The sequence below is a fragment of the Stigmatopora nigra genome, chromosome 6, assembly GCF_051989575.1.
Source record: "Stigmatopora nigra isolate UIUO_SnigA chromosome 6, RoL_Snig_1.1, whole genome shotgun sequence".
Taxonomy (NCBI): domain Eukaryota; kingdom Metazoa; phylum Chordata; class Actinopteri; order Syngnathiformes; family Syngnathidae; genus Stigmatopora; species Stigmatopora nigra.
The window spans coordinates 16,069,226-16,084,538 of record NC_135513.1 but is presented as its reverse complement, the minus strand read 5'-3'; the positions used below and the strand labels follow the sequence as shown (position 1 = coordinate 16,084,538).

General features: G+C 41.3%; 1 protein-coding gene across 4 annotated transcripts in view; it reads left to right on the top strand.

The window, feature by feature from the left end:
• sorcs3a (sortilin related VPS10 domain containing receptor 3a) overlaps nt 1-15,313 on the top strand; it is an 82,816-nt gene that overhangs the window by 1,397 nt on the left and 66,106 nt on the right. For 2 of the 4 annotated variants that reach the window (XR_013326569.1, XR_013326570.1), the window contains exons 2-6: nt 198-283; nt 6,303-6,556; nt 6,668-6,846; nt 7,080-7,241; nt 7,944-8,087. The gene's annotated coding sequence lies outside the window, so the exon portion shown is untranslated. Of the gene's footprint in view, nt 1-197; nt 284-6,302; nt 6,557-6,667; nt 6,847-7,076; nt 7,242-7,943; nt 8,088-15,313 lie in introns of all 4 variants that reach the window. The other 2 variants (XR_013326568.1, XR_013326567.1) reach the window with 2 other exon arrangements.

Below are 15,313 nucleotides of genomic sequence, written 5' to 3'. Positions count from 1 at the left end.
CCTAAAATATAATTTGATAGCCAAAATTGTCAATCAAAAGTCTGAGATCAACGTCATAATTCCCTTTGAGAAAAGCAAGTTTCATCATTCCCTGACATGACTGCCTGCCTCATAGAGTTTTTTCTCTCCATCTTTCTTCTTTTGAACAAAAAATCAGCTAAATGAACAACTTTCCACCTGTTTTTTCTTTCTTTCAGAAACCCAACTAAGTCAAGCCAACCATGTGTCACGAAGATGACTTTTAGAACTGAGGCCCAAACAAGTATTTTCACCTTTCAAGAGGGTGAGAATACAGACACAGCAAGATACATTTTAGACATAGATAGGTCATTAGTAAGTTAATAATAAATACACGAATAAATAAGTGTGATGCTGAAGTATGTATATGTACATACATATACATACACATACATATATATAAGAACAAATATACATACACATAGATGTACATGCATGCTTAAGGTAGGTCTTAACACAGCCATTTTTTTGTTAAAGAGCCTGACATCTTTTCTATTCATTTATGTAACATAAGTGTATACAGAATGCGTATGTACGTACGTATGTGGTGGACGAGTCGGGATGCCCACAGGCCCAGGGAAAGATTAAGTGACGGTCGGCAAAAGAGAAGCCAAAGAAAAGGAAGGACATGGCGTACTCAAAACAAGTGACACTCGCTTTGCTTTCTTTCTAAATGCAAAGTCAGCTAGTAAAGTCAGGCCAATGTTTTCCTAAAAACGGTCTATTTGGGGACAAGTTGTACACCGTCGGGCGAGCATTTCAACATATCTCGGATAAAAGTTTAAAAAAAAATACTGCTTCTGATAAGCACTTGGCTTATATCGTAGTTCACATTTACTTTGGTGTCAATGTAGTGTGTATGTATGTCATTTTTAGCATGAATGTATGCTAATACTGGCCCACAAAACGTGGCAACTCAAGGGTATGCTCACAATCAATGTAAATTCCACTAATTGCTATTTAGATTATTCATCCTCATAAGCAATTATATTCTCACTTGAAAGAAAGAAATGGAATTCAAAGGCTAACCTTGAATCTCATCTTTTAAAACAGAGTCAGTTTGTGCTGACTTGGGGGATTTGGCACAGTTCACAAGGCAAATCTTCAGGGCCATTGTCAAAATAAATCTCTTATTATTCTTGCTTGAATTGGATGGAGGGCCAATTTAAGGTCTGGTTTGAGAGCAAAGTCTGTGCGTTTATAATACCCATCGTTAAATATATATATATATATATATATATATATATATATGGTACAAAAAATGGCATTGTGCAACATGTAGCCTTAGTATACATAACCTATTATATTAGTATCCGGGATGAGGTCAGAGAAAAATAGGTAATTTTTTTTCTTGTTTCTGATTTATCCGAGTGGAGTCAGTGAATAAACGCTGATGCCAATGAATAAATTCCCCGATGAAGTGCTTGTGACGGATGTAATCAGATTGCATCCGTAAAGAGGTCAGCGCAGATATTCAGCAGGCCAGCATTACCATGGGAACTGTGGAAATCCTTCCTGGAGGTCGTCAGGGAAACCCATCCCAATAATCACATTTCCTCACCTCTCTTTCTCCATTGGTCAGGAATAACACTACATGGATTTGTTAAAACGATGTGGAAAGGTGGAATCAGAGCAGAAAGCTTTGTTTTTAGAAATATAATCTAGTTTGCACCGGATTGATGGCTACTCCATTGCAATAGATTCCAATAGAAGCAGAGATTTGGGTGCTATTCTCCCATGCAATGTTACCCTCTCATTTTCCTCTAATTTTTCATGTAAAACATGCTCTAAACACACACAAAAACATGAGTGGACAGAGCTACTGCTGCGTAAACGGCGCCATCATTGAGAAAGGTTTGGATTTTATATACTGCGTGCCATATGATTGCTGCTGCGTAGAGAAGACGAGACTAGTGCGCACTTCTATAGCTTTCAATAAGATGGCGACGGACTGAATGATATTTGACCTTTACAGAGGCTTCGCCTGTCATTCCTCACGGCAGAAAATCCCAAGACACCTGGGCCAAAATGGCTTCTTTGGGCTGACGGCAATTCAGGAGAAGGAGGATCGATTTGTTTTGCTTTGCTTTGATTGGCTTCTGAGGAGGAGGCCCGCCATCCACCTGGCGTCACCAAATCCGCCGTAAATCACGTGTGCTTATGATATCCTTCTTTATTTATGAAAGGCATCCTGTTTTTTTATTGGATTAGAACTCGTCCCCTGTCTTTTTTTATGGTGCCATGCTATCCCGTTAAATCCGTCTAATGTGGCATCTTTCTCCATTTTTATCACATTCACTTTGGATTAATAGTCTCCCGTGTCACATTTTAACACGAGCCATAATACCTTCATCTGAAATAACACCAGGTTTCTCTTATTTTGGAAAGGTGACAATAAATCCAGGCAAGGCCTGTCGTCCCGTGTATGGCCACAGAGGGGCGCACTTTAGACGTAGTTTTGGACCTGCACATTTCAGGAGCCTCATAGATTTGTCCATTCATCAGATTGTCCTTTTTAAGTTGCTGCTATAAAGACACACACACACACACACTTTGATTTGACTTTTACGCAACGCAGAGCGTTGGTACTATTTCCGACAATGTAAATAGTGATAAGGGAGATGAAAAAGAGGCGGTAGACGCATTCCATATGAAAGACGCCATCCAAAGCCGCCAAGAAGTATTGAGCTCAACGCTGTCAGGGAACATTTCATCTTTATCTCCGTGTCTCATCCATCATTTAAGATGGAGATAAAGAAGCTGCTCTACACCACGGGGAATACACACGTATAGGAGGTGTACTCGCTATATCCATTATGCAAACTTAAGGAAAAACAGCATGTTGATCATGTTCGGGGTTTTTTTCAGGAGCTAAAATGGACTCAATAATGCAAAATTATGTTCAACAAGCTAGTAAAGACTTTTTGGGAGGTCTTGAAAGATGAATTTGACCTTCATGAATGGATTTATTAACGAAAAATGGCATTCATCTATTTTGTCCACCTGCCATAAGTGTACACTTTAAAGTAAACACTTTAAATCAGGGGTGTCAAACAATTTTTGTTGTTGTTGCGGGCCACATGGTAGTTTTGTCTTCCAACAGGGCTGCCAAAATTAATCGATTAATAAATTGACAGCTTTCTCGATTTTGCTAATCGAAAGATCATTTTTGGACATTCAAATTAGCACACATTTTTGCAATAATTGATTTAAAATGAGAAAACACAGGAAATAATCTTCAATCTTCATTTGAATTTCTTCATAAAACAGAAAGTTGGCATTCATCATTTACTTTTTCGGGCCACACAAAATGATGCGACGGGCCAGAGTTGGCCCCCGGGCCGCCACTTTGACACCTGTGCTTTAAATCCTAAAACACACACATTTGTACAGAAAAAAATATGCCACACAGTTGTTTTTTATAGAATGCCATCGACAAAAAACGTTGAAACCAAAAACGCATTGAATTCTGGGATTTGCGACTTAATCAGTACGTAATAAGTCTTCTTCTTGGCTTTGATGTGGCGAGTAATGCAAGTATCTCCACTATAAAGTGGCTAAAAATTAATTAATCGGCGCTCTCACACTAGATGCAATTGAAAAAGCTTATCGCGGATCGCCATGCGCTCCAATTTAAATTTTTGAGTGTCATTTCTTCCGCAGGTGAACTTAATGGAAACACTTGAACGGACGAAGTGGTCATGAGAGTGTGGACTGTCTTGTAATCCCGTGGTCATTTCAAGCTCATTTCCTTGTTTACTCCTCAGGAAAAGAGATTAGAGCCCAATAAAAAGAGCAAAACAGCAGCGTAAAAAGCCTTAATCAAAGCAATAGCCTGCGGAAAGAAAAGAAAAGAGCCGAGGCACATCTGACTGGAAGCTTTGTTAGTCGCCTTTTAACGACCAGATAGATGCTGGTCAGGTCATCAAAAAAGCTCTAGGCTTCCTTTTATTTTTGATCTATTCGCTATTTATTACAGCATCCAAAACTACTGCATGTAAATGCTTTTTTTCCGCCATTTGCTACATTAGGCATTAAAGTAATGCAAGTTTGATGAGCGCGCTTGTGCGTTTTTTTCCCCCAAAAAGACTGACAACGCAATTTCAATGTTCTGACAGGTGATAAAAGGGCCGTCCTTAAAGTGCTTCTCATTTGGAGGGGATGTACAAAACAGGATTGGAATCTATTTCTGTATTTTCTGTCATTTTTGACAGGTCACCGGGCGTGACCCATAACATGCCCAAACAAGGCCTTGACAGGTTGTTATCATATTGCCCTGAATATAAGACGACCTCCTCTTTTTCAAGCTTGAAAACAACGAAATTTGAACACCAAATTCAATGTGTATGCACAAAACAATGACAGTACAGTATCTGAAACAAATTATTAGAAAAATGTATTAGAAAAAAATGGATATTATTTCGTCTCATTAAAATCATGCAAAAATTGTCCATCACGTGACCATTTAAATATGTAAAGTGGAATAACATTTGTAAATGAATGGCTTCTGCTTGTTCAAATATAAATGAACCAACCTACTGTGATAAAAAAAAAAATCCTAAGCCTTAAATATATCTGGCGCCCCCTAGCGTTGCGAATGGGTATAATGTCTAGACCCCGAATGTAAGACGAACAACTTTTTCAGTCTTCAATGCAAAAAAAAAAAAAAAACAGTCTTTTATCCGGGCCAACGCGCTGACTTGTAAAACGTTATATACCTACTGTGTCCTTTCCAATCCCATTAGCGGCAGACGCAGACAAAACAACAACAAAAAGACACCCACACAGTCACAATTTGCAAAGGATTGTACAGAAAACAAATTTCAGATAAAGCGACATGAACAGCAGCAGCGGCGGCGCCTCGTCGCCAACGCCGCCGATGTTCTTTGTGCCGTTGGTTGTTGCGAGGAACAAATACATCTTTTAAATATCTGCCATTCGCATCTGTGCTGCTTGGCGACCAGGCGTCCACAACCACCTATACTATCTCTATTTTTACTGTTGGTGGCGGTGGAGCGACGGCGGATGCGGCCACAAAGGAGCCCGTGTGTCGGCGGAGCGCTAAAAAAGACGGCGTTGGAGCGTGAATAAGAAGGTGGCGGCGCCACAGTGTTGGCAACATCAATCTGCTTGTGTGCGTCTTGCTTCATTTCCCCTGAAGCCTCTCCCAGCTAAAACTCTATTTTAGATAAGGAGGACGCGTGTGACGACGTCTTTAATGAATGCAAAGCCTAATAGTTTGTGGGCCGCTGTGATTTGTTTATCTGCAACCTCTTCAGTCCTCCATGCTCGCTGCCATGTTTACACGTGGGTAGTTGCCTCACCATGTCTCATTAAGGCTCGCCATTGAACTACACAGGAAGGTCTGTTAGGCCCCCCCAGATTTTTTTTCTTTCTTTCAAAATGAGGTCCCCGGAGAGTTCCTGCAATGCCAGAATTCACCACTAGTCTCGTATTCACTGCCGTATTTCAGCATCATGGTAAACGTCTTCCCTTTGCAATGGAATCCCGTTAAAATGGACTCAAAAAGCCATTTTGGGAATTCGCAAAGAACCGATGGTGATTGAAGGGATGTTTCACGATGCACCTTTTAACGCCACAATTACACACACTGCACTTTATCTTGTAGCCGTATCAACTTTACGTCTGTGTTGTCTTAAAACGGGTGATAAAATGCTCATTTTAGGAAACACGGATTGTTTTATGATAATGTTATTCATGTGTAAAATACCACCAGGTGGGGAGATTCAAATGCAATCAATGTTTGTGTTCAAATGTTTTAGTGTGTAAATTTCATGCAAGTTCCATCATTTGTCAAGACTTTGGAAAGGTATGGGGCCCTCCTCTGTATTTCAGCGGCTCCTCCAATGACTTCTCATCTATTTGACAGAGCGCAGTTATAATAATTTATGACTCCGACTCTATAGTGGGCTGACCCCTCGCCTGTGATTCTTATTCTCACTGCTACCTGTGCGCACTCATCTAATTACAGCTTCACTTTGAGTTTCATCTGTATTTCCAAGTCATCGATAGGGTTCATTTGAAAGGCACAAAGTTGCTTCTTTTTTTTTTTGCATACAAACTCGATTAATGGCACACTCGCTTAAAAAATAAGTGAAATCAAGTCACATTTACACTGACATCGCCGTCTGTGTTGTTTTGCTTTCATTTCTTCCATGTTTATGTGTGGAAGTATGTGTATACGTGTATGTACATATAGTCTTTTTATCTTAACTTTTCTGTGTATAGTTTGTGTAACACTTGTTTATTTACGTATTATCTAGGTCAGCGGCAGGTATCCAGCCAATCCGAAGACTCGATGCTAATACGCTACGCAGCCAATCCGGGTACTCGATGTAATTACGCTACACAGCCAATCCGAGGCCTCGATGCTAATACCATACGCAGCCAATCCTAGGCCTCGATTCAATTACGCTGTGCAGCCAATCACGACGTGGGCAGAATGTGTACCCATGTACAGTGCGGCGGAGTAATGCTAACACTGCGAAGAATGTGGCACGATATCGACTCACAAAAAGTAAGTAAAACAAAAAGATCCGCGCTTCTTTTAAGTTGAAATGGCCGTCGGAGTATGTGCAAATAGCAGAACAAGTGGAGAAACAGGACTGAAGGCTTTCCTTTTTTTCAGATGACCGTGGTCTGTTCTGCAAACAATTCCAAACACGCAGCGAGGCTAAAGTTGTTCGCGAGTTTTCCAATGGCAAAATATGGACGAATTCGAAATTGGATCACCTCAAGCGACACATTCATCAGAAAAGTCCTTTGAATGAGAACGAGAAGTGATAAGGACCGAAGTGAAAAAATAAGGTAAAATTGATGTCAGATTTGTGCATATTCTAGTGATGGGTTTTCTTATGGATATGCATCATTACAGTATATTATGACAAGATCGTTTATGACCGTGGATCTTAACCTTTTTGAAGCTACCAAACCCTACTTTAGTGTAAAATTTAATCTGATTTCCCCCTCTAATTCAATAGATGTAAATTTAAATATATATTTGTATAATGACAATAAAAGCATTCAATTCATTGCAGCAGCATTTGACCAAGCAAAGTCACGTGATGGTCTGCGGCCAGTGATGGTCTAGCGAGGCATGTTATCCTGTATAGACATGATGAGTCCATGTGTCTTCTTGACCTTCGCCCGTGGCAGAGGCTCTACCGAACCCCCGAGACCGACTCACCGACCATCGAACCCAGGTTAGAAATCACTGATTTATGGACCTGCTGATGGCAGGTGTGATGCTGATGATGCGAACAGTGGTCCTCAGTGTACTCGGGGACTTGCTCTGTATACTCAAACATATGAAAAATTAAAGGGAACAATGGCCATTGGGACATTTTGCAATGATGGGGGACCTTTTTTTCCAAGTACAGACTGTCAGAACGGTGACTACATAATTCTCACGTGTACATAAATGTATCTTATGAAATAAATTTTAGCTTCTTTGACATCATTAGTGTTCAAAGGGCCTCAATGCCTTAAAATTATTATTTTTTTAATTAAAAAGTGAATTTACTTTTTCCCCTACCTGTACTTTGACTTAAAAAAAATCAATTGAATGTGTTTGCAGGGTATAAACTCCAGGAGACTATTTTCTTCTCCTTCTGCTGCAGATAAAACTACATTTCATCATCAATTTAGGCTGTAAATTTGCAAGTTTACATCTCGTATTATCCCGCAAGTGTCGCCTAGAGAACGGCTCATATGTCAGCAATCTGTAAAAATGGAAATAGTTTCTCAAACAAATTGGAAGTGCCGCTTTAAGTGGACTGATATTATTACAGAGCAAGTTTACGCCGGCCAAATCGGAGCGGCTAAAATGCATTCAAAGAATTAAGAGGCTACATTTTCATGACTCTGGAGTTTTAAAAGTGTCATCCTTTCATTGCTGCTTTCAGGAGGAGGAAAAACTTCCCTCTTTAACCGCTCTGCTGGAAAAAAAACAACAACCTGCAGCCACTCTGAGCCTTTATGGAAAAGTTTGGACACCCCTGACCTAAAAAATGGAGGAGGAGCTACGATATTGAAGAAACACCTTCACAGTAAGTCATTTCCTTTTGCTAAAATGATGAGCTAGGATTGTAGTCGTTTTGAGCTCTCCGCAATGTCATGTTGTTCTGAAATAGCCCCAATCCCGCCGAGTGTCAGCGTGCACATGTTCAGATGAGCTCTACATGGTGTAGCGCACGCACCAGGTCACATGCGTAGTATTGTAATGTACACGACTCGGGCTCTTTCATGTGGCCGTGTTCCACTTAATGGCACATCCCGTCTAATGAGACCTTAACTGGGAGCGGCTCACGGGGCGTCCTTTGACTGCGCTAATGGCCCCCCCGACTGGCGGGGAAAGTGAAACAAAGAGAATTGGACAAGTCGGGCGGGGTGGACAAACAATGCCGCCCTAATTGGACTTGCGCTTTGGAAATTCCAAAGGCTGTAGCCTTTGAAAATACAATGTTTTATAGAGAGAAAAAATAGAATAGAAATTTCTAGCTAATGATCAGGCTGTCATAGCGTTTCAGGCTCGCAATTATTTTATTCTATTAAACGTAATTACATATTCGTGGAAAGTATGCGTTTATTTTGGTTGCGGGTTGGTTGGGTGAACGTATTGTTTATTTTTGGTATCCTTTATGTCATTTTAACCACCACATTTGGAAAGACGCTAGCAATTTTTAGCCTTTTGGAATTAGCATTTCAGTCCGTTAGCCTCTTGGATCTGGAACAAGGCACCATGTAGCATTTTCTTCCTATCTCGCTGTTCGTATATTCAACTGTTCAACTAGGAACAATGTGGTTTTGTTCCAAATGGCTTCTTTATCTGCGCGACCATTGTTTTTTTGTCAGATTCTCGCAGCAACTTGCCTGAATCCCCTCTTGACAAATGGTTTTGTGATGAGCACATGATTGATTTCGTGAAAGCAAATTGGTCACTGTCACTACGGCTTATGAGTTTGCGACGTGCGGCGGCGGTGGCGGCGCCGCCTCCACATCCAAGCGCTTTCTTGCACAATCCAATTGACGTTAACATTAATATCGCTTCACTGACAATATCAAGGTGTTAATATTCATCTTGCGTGGAAAGTACTTGTCGAACCGAAATGCGTCGAGCCTGGCAGACCCGCCATATTTTGAGCTATTATTACAGTATTAACGTTAAAATGCGTTTAGTAGGCGACAAAAGCAGACACTCAAGACCGTCACACACACACACACACACACACACACACACACACACACACACACACACACACACACACACACACACACACACACACACACACACACACACACACTCACAAACACACAGTGGAATACATAAAGCCAGTCGGTTATGCTGGCAATCTGGTTGAGGCAGATGTCTCTCTTTTTTTTTAAATTTTTTTTTTTTTTTTTTGCTGTCCTGGAAAGACTGAACAATTTATTCCGTTTACTGGGCAGTTACGAAAGAGCGTGTGAAGCATTTTTGGCTGAAATGTTTGGATCCAGGTTGTAGAAAAGAAAAAAAAAAGCTTGAGAGATGATGAAAGCTGATCAGACATTTACTAAGCTGCCAAACATTTTCCACCTTGACCTCCAATCCCGTTTCTTTTTAAAAGAAAGGATACATTTCCACAGGGATGGCCACTCTAGTCATACAAAAGTAATGCGACATAAGTTGACTTTGATTTATGAAGGAACATATTTATATTGTTGTTTTTGTATATTCATTCATTCATCTTCCATAGCGCTCATTTTCAGCAGTTATTTTTTTGGCCATTGTTTAGAATGAAGATAAATGATGACACTTATGCACACTTAACACAGTTTTAGACAGCGTTGTGATCATAATTTTGTTGGTCTAATAGCCAGGCTTTAAGATGATTGGCCAAGAGGTTCAGAGACAGATGGGAGTTCACGTATGTTAATTGTTATTGAGTTCCAGGGAAGGTGCTATGGCTAATTTAGCATTCTTGTTGAAGGGAGGAACTACACAGTCACCTCTAGAGCCAGCCAAAGTTGACATCTTTGCATTGTTTTGGTACAAAATCCTACAGTGGCGTTTTGGAAAGGCCGTTTATAACAAAATAAATATCATCGCAAAATAACCATAACAGTGTTCATATAAGCAGAGTCTTTTCTTGTATTAAGATGATGTTTCCCAAAGAGAAATTGGTTATTATAGGGCAAGTACTGCATAGTGTTGGAAGATTTTTAAATTAAGGTGGCATCTCTCCCCTGGCCTGTGTGGGTTTTCTTTGGGTACTCTGGCTTTTTCCTACCTCCCAAAAACATACAAAAAAGGACATGTTTCTACTTTGTTGCTGTTTTGACCGCCACTAAACTCCCGTTGGTTATGTTTTGCTCTGATTTTAGTTTCCATTTGGTCGTTATTTGTTGTTGACATTTGGTTTTAGCATATATATATATGCAACCCTGTTGCCCAAAACTTGGAGAAAGTGAGGGAAATAAGTGAGTCATACAAGATGGTCATCAGTTATGAAGATATCTAATGACAGGTGTGTGCTCCCAACAGAATTCAAAATGCCTCTTTTTATACCGCTTCTCCACTCTGTGATTTTCCGAAGAAATTGTCCCTGTGATGTTTTGAAAATAATGTTATTTTACTCCAGGCATCTCTAAAATAGCAATCGGATCTTTTGTATACATGCGAGGCTGTTTGTGGGGGTGGGGGGGCCCTTTACCTTGTATCAGGGGGGACGAATAGAGCACCACGACATAGTAGAAAAGACATCATCCAGCTAATGGAGCTCCGGCACGACAACATATTATTTCTAGCGGAAAGAGCCAGATGGCATAAAAAAAGGGGAAAAAAATGCTGCTCACAATTATGTGGCAAGCTCCCGGGACTCCGTGCAAGTAGGAAAAGAACGTCTGCCGTCCAATTTGCCGTAATCACAGACGGACGGACGGCGCTATCGTGCGTTAGCCTCGGTGGACTTTGATTTCTCAAAAGCAGAAAGTGAGGAGATGCGTGGAAACGCTTTGAGTGTAAAATCACAAGATTCCAAGCGCCAGGCCTCCTCCTTAAGCAAATATTGTAAATAAATAGCCAATTGCACTCAGCAGAATGTTGTTTTCTCTAAGTAAATTGCTGTTTCAAGAAGCTAAAGCTAATCTCCAGGAAATTTCTATTCCCCGCGGTAGATTTTTGGCAGGCTCATTTCATCCCTCGTACATGCTTTGCGTCGACTCACAATTTCTTTTGACGCAGTATGAGATCTATAATTGATAGCCAAGCTGATTGCACTGCAAAAAAATGTCACGTTAGTCGCTTCATCACCATTTTTCCATGGTGACTTTAGCATATGATTATTCTTGCTTTCTGATTTAATCAAAAAGATGGCCTCCCGAACACGTGACATGTATTTTTTTATACTCTGGTCATAGTATCCTCTGGCTGCTGCCACTTTTAGTCCGAAAAATGATTTAGGCATCCTGTTTTGATATTTTGGAGTTTCCCGTCTTTGTAACTTATCGCTAATAATAGTAATCGGACATGATGTCATCCTCATTGACTGGACAAGAGCCTAATTGTCATCATATCTAGAAACTGCATATGACCAAATTGGTAGTGCTTCTCCATAGGGGGCGTTTTCTCTGCAAAAAAAACCCAAATAAGTGATCATTTCGGACTTGTCATTTGGCATTTTGCCGTTATTCTTATATCATATCACTTATTTCTCACTGTCTTTCACTTATCAGCCAGTAGGAGGCAGATCAACGTCTTTTGATATGACCTCACCCCAAAGTTATTACACAGAAGGGACGGTGTGTCGTGCTACCGCAAGTTTAGAGCCATGATGGATGTGGTAAACAGTCCTTAAGCCTATAACTTCAGCCTGTAACGTCTTTCTAAAATAGTTATTTCAAATTCATTTGCCGATGACCCCATTTGCCATAGTTTATGCGCTCCTCGGATGAAATTGTACATCGGCGAGAAGAGCGTTTAGTGGGAACACGCGCGTGGCGAGCGTGCTGCCGCCGCTGTGGGATTTCAAGCTCATTTTCAAGCTGAAATGTCAGGGATCCTTTGCTTGCTTACACAAGGTGTTCCATCCATCCCGGCCGGCCGGGCATGCATCTGTCGCTGCCGCCGCCGCCATCATAAAAGCAGATCTGACATGAAAGCTAGCTTTGAGGATTTTTCTACTATTCTGCCTTTCTTTGAAGAGGCCACTTCTTCTCCTGGGTCGGCGTGAGCTCAACACGGCAATTCCGCCACTCCGCAGTGTCACATTTCAAAAGCTTCTAAACACACTCGCACACTTTTTTTTTTTTTAAATTTTCAGCAACTCAAAAGACAATATTTTTGCTTTGCTTCATATTTATAGCAAACTTGGTTCTTTCTCCAACCTCTCTTGCCTCTCTTTTTGTTTCCCTTTTGTGACTGGTTTCTTTGACTTATTTTTGGTGATGAATCATATGCTATAATGAGCCTGCAAGTCTACTGTTCATTTAGTTTGAGGGTCAAGGCACGGCACCCCTCAATACATCAAGCAACTCATTAGGATACTTGATTTAAAAGCTGCCCGATAACGATGTCTCTGTGATATCTCATTTATCTCTGAAGGGGGTTAAGGCAACAATGCATTTATGCATGCAGAACAACATGCCGGTGTGGTTGTGTGTGTGTGCGTGTGTGTGTTATTCTCTTTCTCTCTTTATATTTCCTTCCCTCCGATGGTTTATCCCTGGAAATATGGTGCACCGAGTATCTTTGCAAATGAGCTAAAGCCAATTACAGTCACAGAGAAATGCGTCACGTTCATTCGTGCCGTGAAATGTGATTTCTCAACAATCGTCTCACAGCCACGTCATCCGATAGACGGACCGTTGCATTTATTTATTTAACTTGTTCTGACATTGAGCCAACAAAAAAAGCACAGCAAATGGGCGAGATGTTTTTCTAGAGGACGCGCTCTTCTCACGTAACCGTTATTTTGGGTGTCGGGAAGTTTCTAGCCACTTATTGCCGTTTTGAGACGGAGCGATTAAAAAAGAAAAACACTCCCCCGAGCCATGGCGGGAACGGTCGGTCGGTCGGTGTAGGCCGCCGTGACCTTGGACGTCAGCTTTAAACGTTTGGCGGCTTTAGTCCGATACTCTCGCTGACAGCAACGCTATTTAAGTGGTGTGGCGGAATTGCTGCTTTGACAGGAGATTGAGAGTGACTCAGAGTAGAGTAGAGCCAACCTGCACCAAAAAAAGAAAAAAAACATTAAAAAACCTGCTCCGCGCTGGACTTTTGCAATGCCGTGATGGGAATTGCCTGCAGAGTACCCTTCTTTCTCTGGAGAATGTTTCCATCGTACTAAGAGATCAGTTAAGAAGTATTTTTAGATTTGACTTAGGCCAACATTGAAGAAATATTAGTGCCGTGTAGGAGTTCAAAGTGAATGTACACAAGAACAACAATTTCAATAGCAATTTAACTAAAATCCTACAAAGAAAAGACTGGTGATCTGGCTGCAAACTCAGGCAATCTTTTTTGGAGATTGGAAACGTTTCCCGGTTATTCCGCCTCTCATTAGTTTTATTTTTGGGTTATCCATTCCATGCTTTGCAGCTTGAAAGGAATCACCCGTGGAGTTCTTCTTTCTTGGCATCACCATCATTTCTTGGCCAAAAGTCACCCATCTCACACAGATGTGAGTATTTTCCTTTCCTGAAAAAAAAGGCAAGCCATTGCAAAATAGCTGGTTAAAAGGCAGCTGGCAGTCGGCCGCCATTACGCAAATAAGCCTCCGTATAATTCATATCCCTTTTTAAAATCCATTAAAAGTCACAGAGTCTGCTAAAAAGGGGCATCATCGATCGTCTTTTTCCGTAATTGCCGCCGCCGCCGCCACCGCCGCGTGAGCTCAAAGGCTTCCTTCAAGGTGACCGCTCGCGCACGGAGACGAACCGACCGGGCCTTATCGCCGACACGCCAATTTGAGCGGGCGGCGGCGGCTGGCTGGCGAACTTCCACCGTAAAGCGCCGCTCATTTGACAGCCCCAGAAAATGTTGAAGGATGACACTTTAAAGTACCAAAAAGAGGAAGGAGGTTTCCTCTCGGGTTGCAAAGACATTGATATTTTGTTCGCCAAGTGTTATTTTGTCACGCTATTCATTTTCTTGTTCTTGTTACCGTATATTGAACTTTTTTTGCAAAAGCACTTCTGGAACCAAATCTTTCTGTACCATCGGTGAGGCCAATATCAGATTCCTAGTCCCGTTACAAAATGTAAAAGTTAATTTTGTCGGACGTTTGGTCGCCCGGACGTTTGGTCGCCAGACAAATGTACTTAGATATTAAACAGTACTTGAATATTAAACAGTACTTGGATTATAAACTCTCTCTCATGAATATAATTTTGAGAGCTGGTTTGAACAGTAAACTCTCTTTTACCATGTGACCGGCACCCAAACGCCTGAGCACCTATTTTGTTTGTGTTTTAAGCATTTTTATGAGACTTGAGGAAAGAGAAAGTGAATCGACTGGGGCATTGCTGAAATCTTCTTACGCTGGAAGCGGAATTCTCCCCGGCCCAGCTCTTAATGAGGTGATACGAGGAGGAGGTTTTCACAGGTGGATTATTTATTTAAGACAACTGCCCTGAACTCACATCACATCTGGGAGGGAACAAATGATTAATGGGACCCCCAAAAAAAGCTCTCTGAAGGATGGCCAAGAGATGGAGATGCTGTAAAGGTAGACGGAAGGTCAGATGATAACAAAGGACAGCCATCAGATAGTCTGGCCCCAGATCGAACCCTGATCACACTCTGAAAGAAGACGTACTGTATACCCCGTATCCCCGAGAGCTGATTTCCAATGCAAAAGAGAGAACGCGAGCTTGTGAGAAGATAAGGCTGTCGACGTAAGAAAGAAAAAGACAGTCAAACGACATAACAAAATGGAAAAATCAAGGCAGAAGATGAAGCGATACACAAGAGACGGAAGACTCCAGCTACTTTTAACATTGTACTGCTGCTCTGGGATTGGCTGGCAACCAAATCGGGCAATGTACTTGGCTGGGATTGGCCTTCTAGACCCTGGTGAGGATAAGGCTATGAATGGAGGGTTGTTTTGGCAGTCACACTGGAGGAATTAAAAAAAAAACTGGACATTTTTGGACACGTTCTGAAAAGATTGTGGAATCAGTGAAGCGGGGAAAATGCTTGCTCTACCTTTTCGGACATTTTCTAATTTTGGAAAATTAAGAAGGGAAACCAGCCAGAAAAATCGTTTTGTGCAATATTTACAATGTGCAATATTTT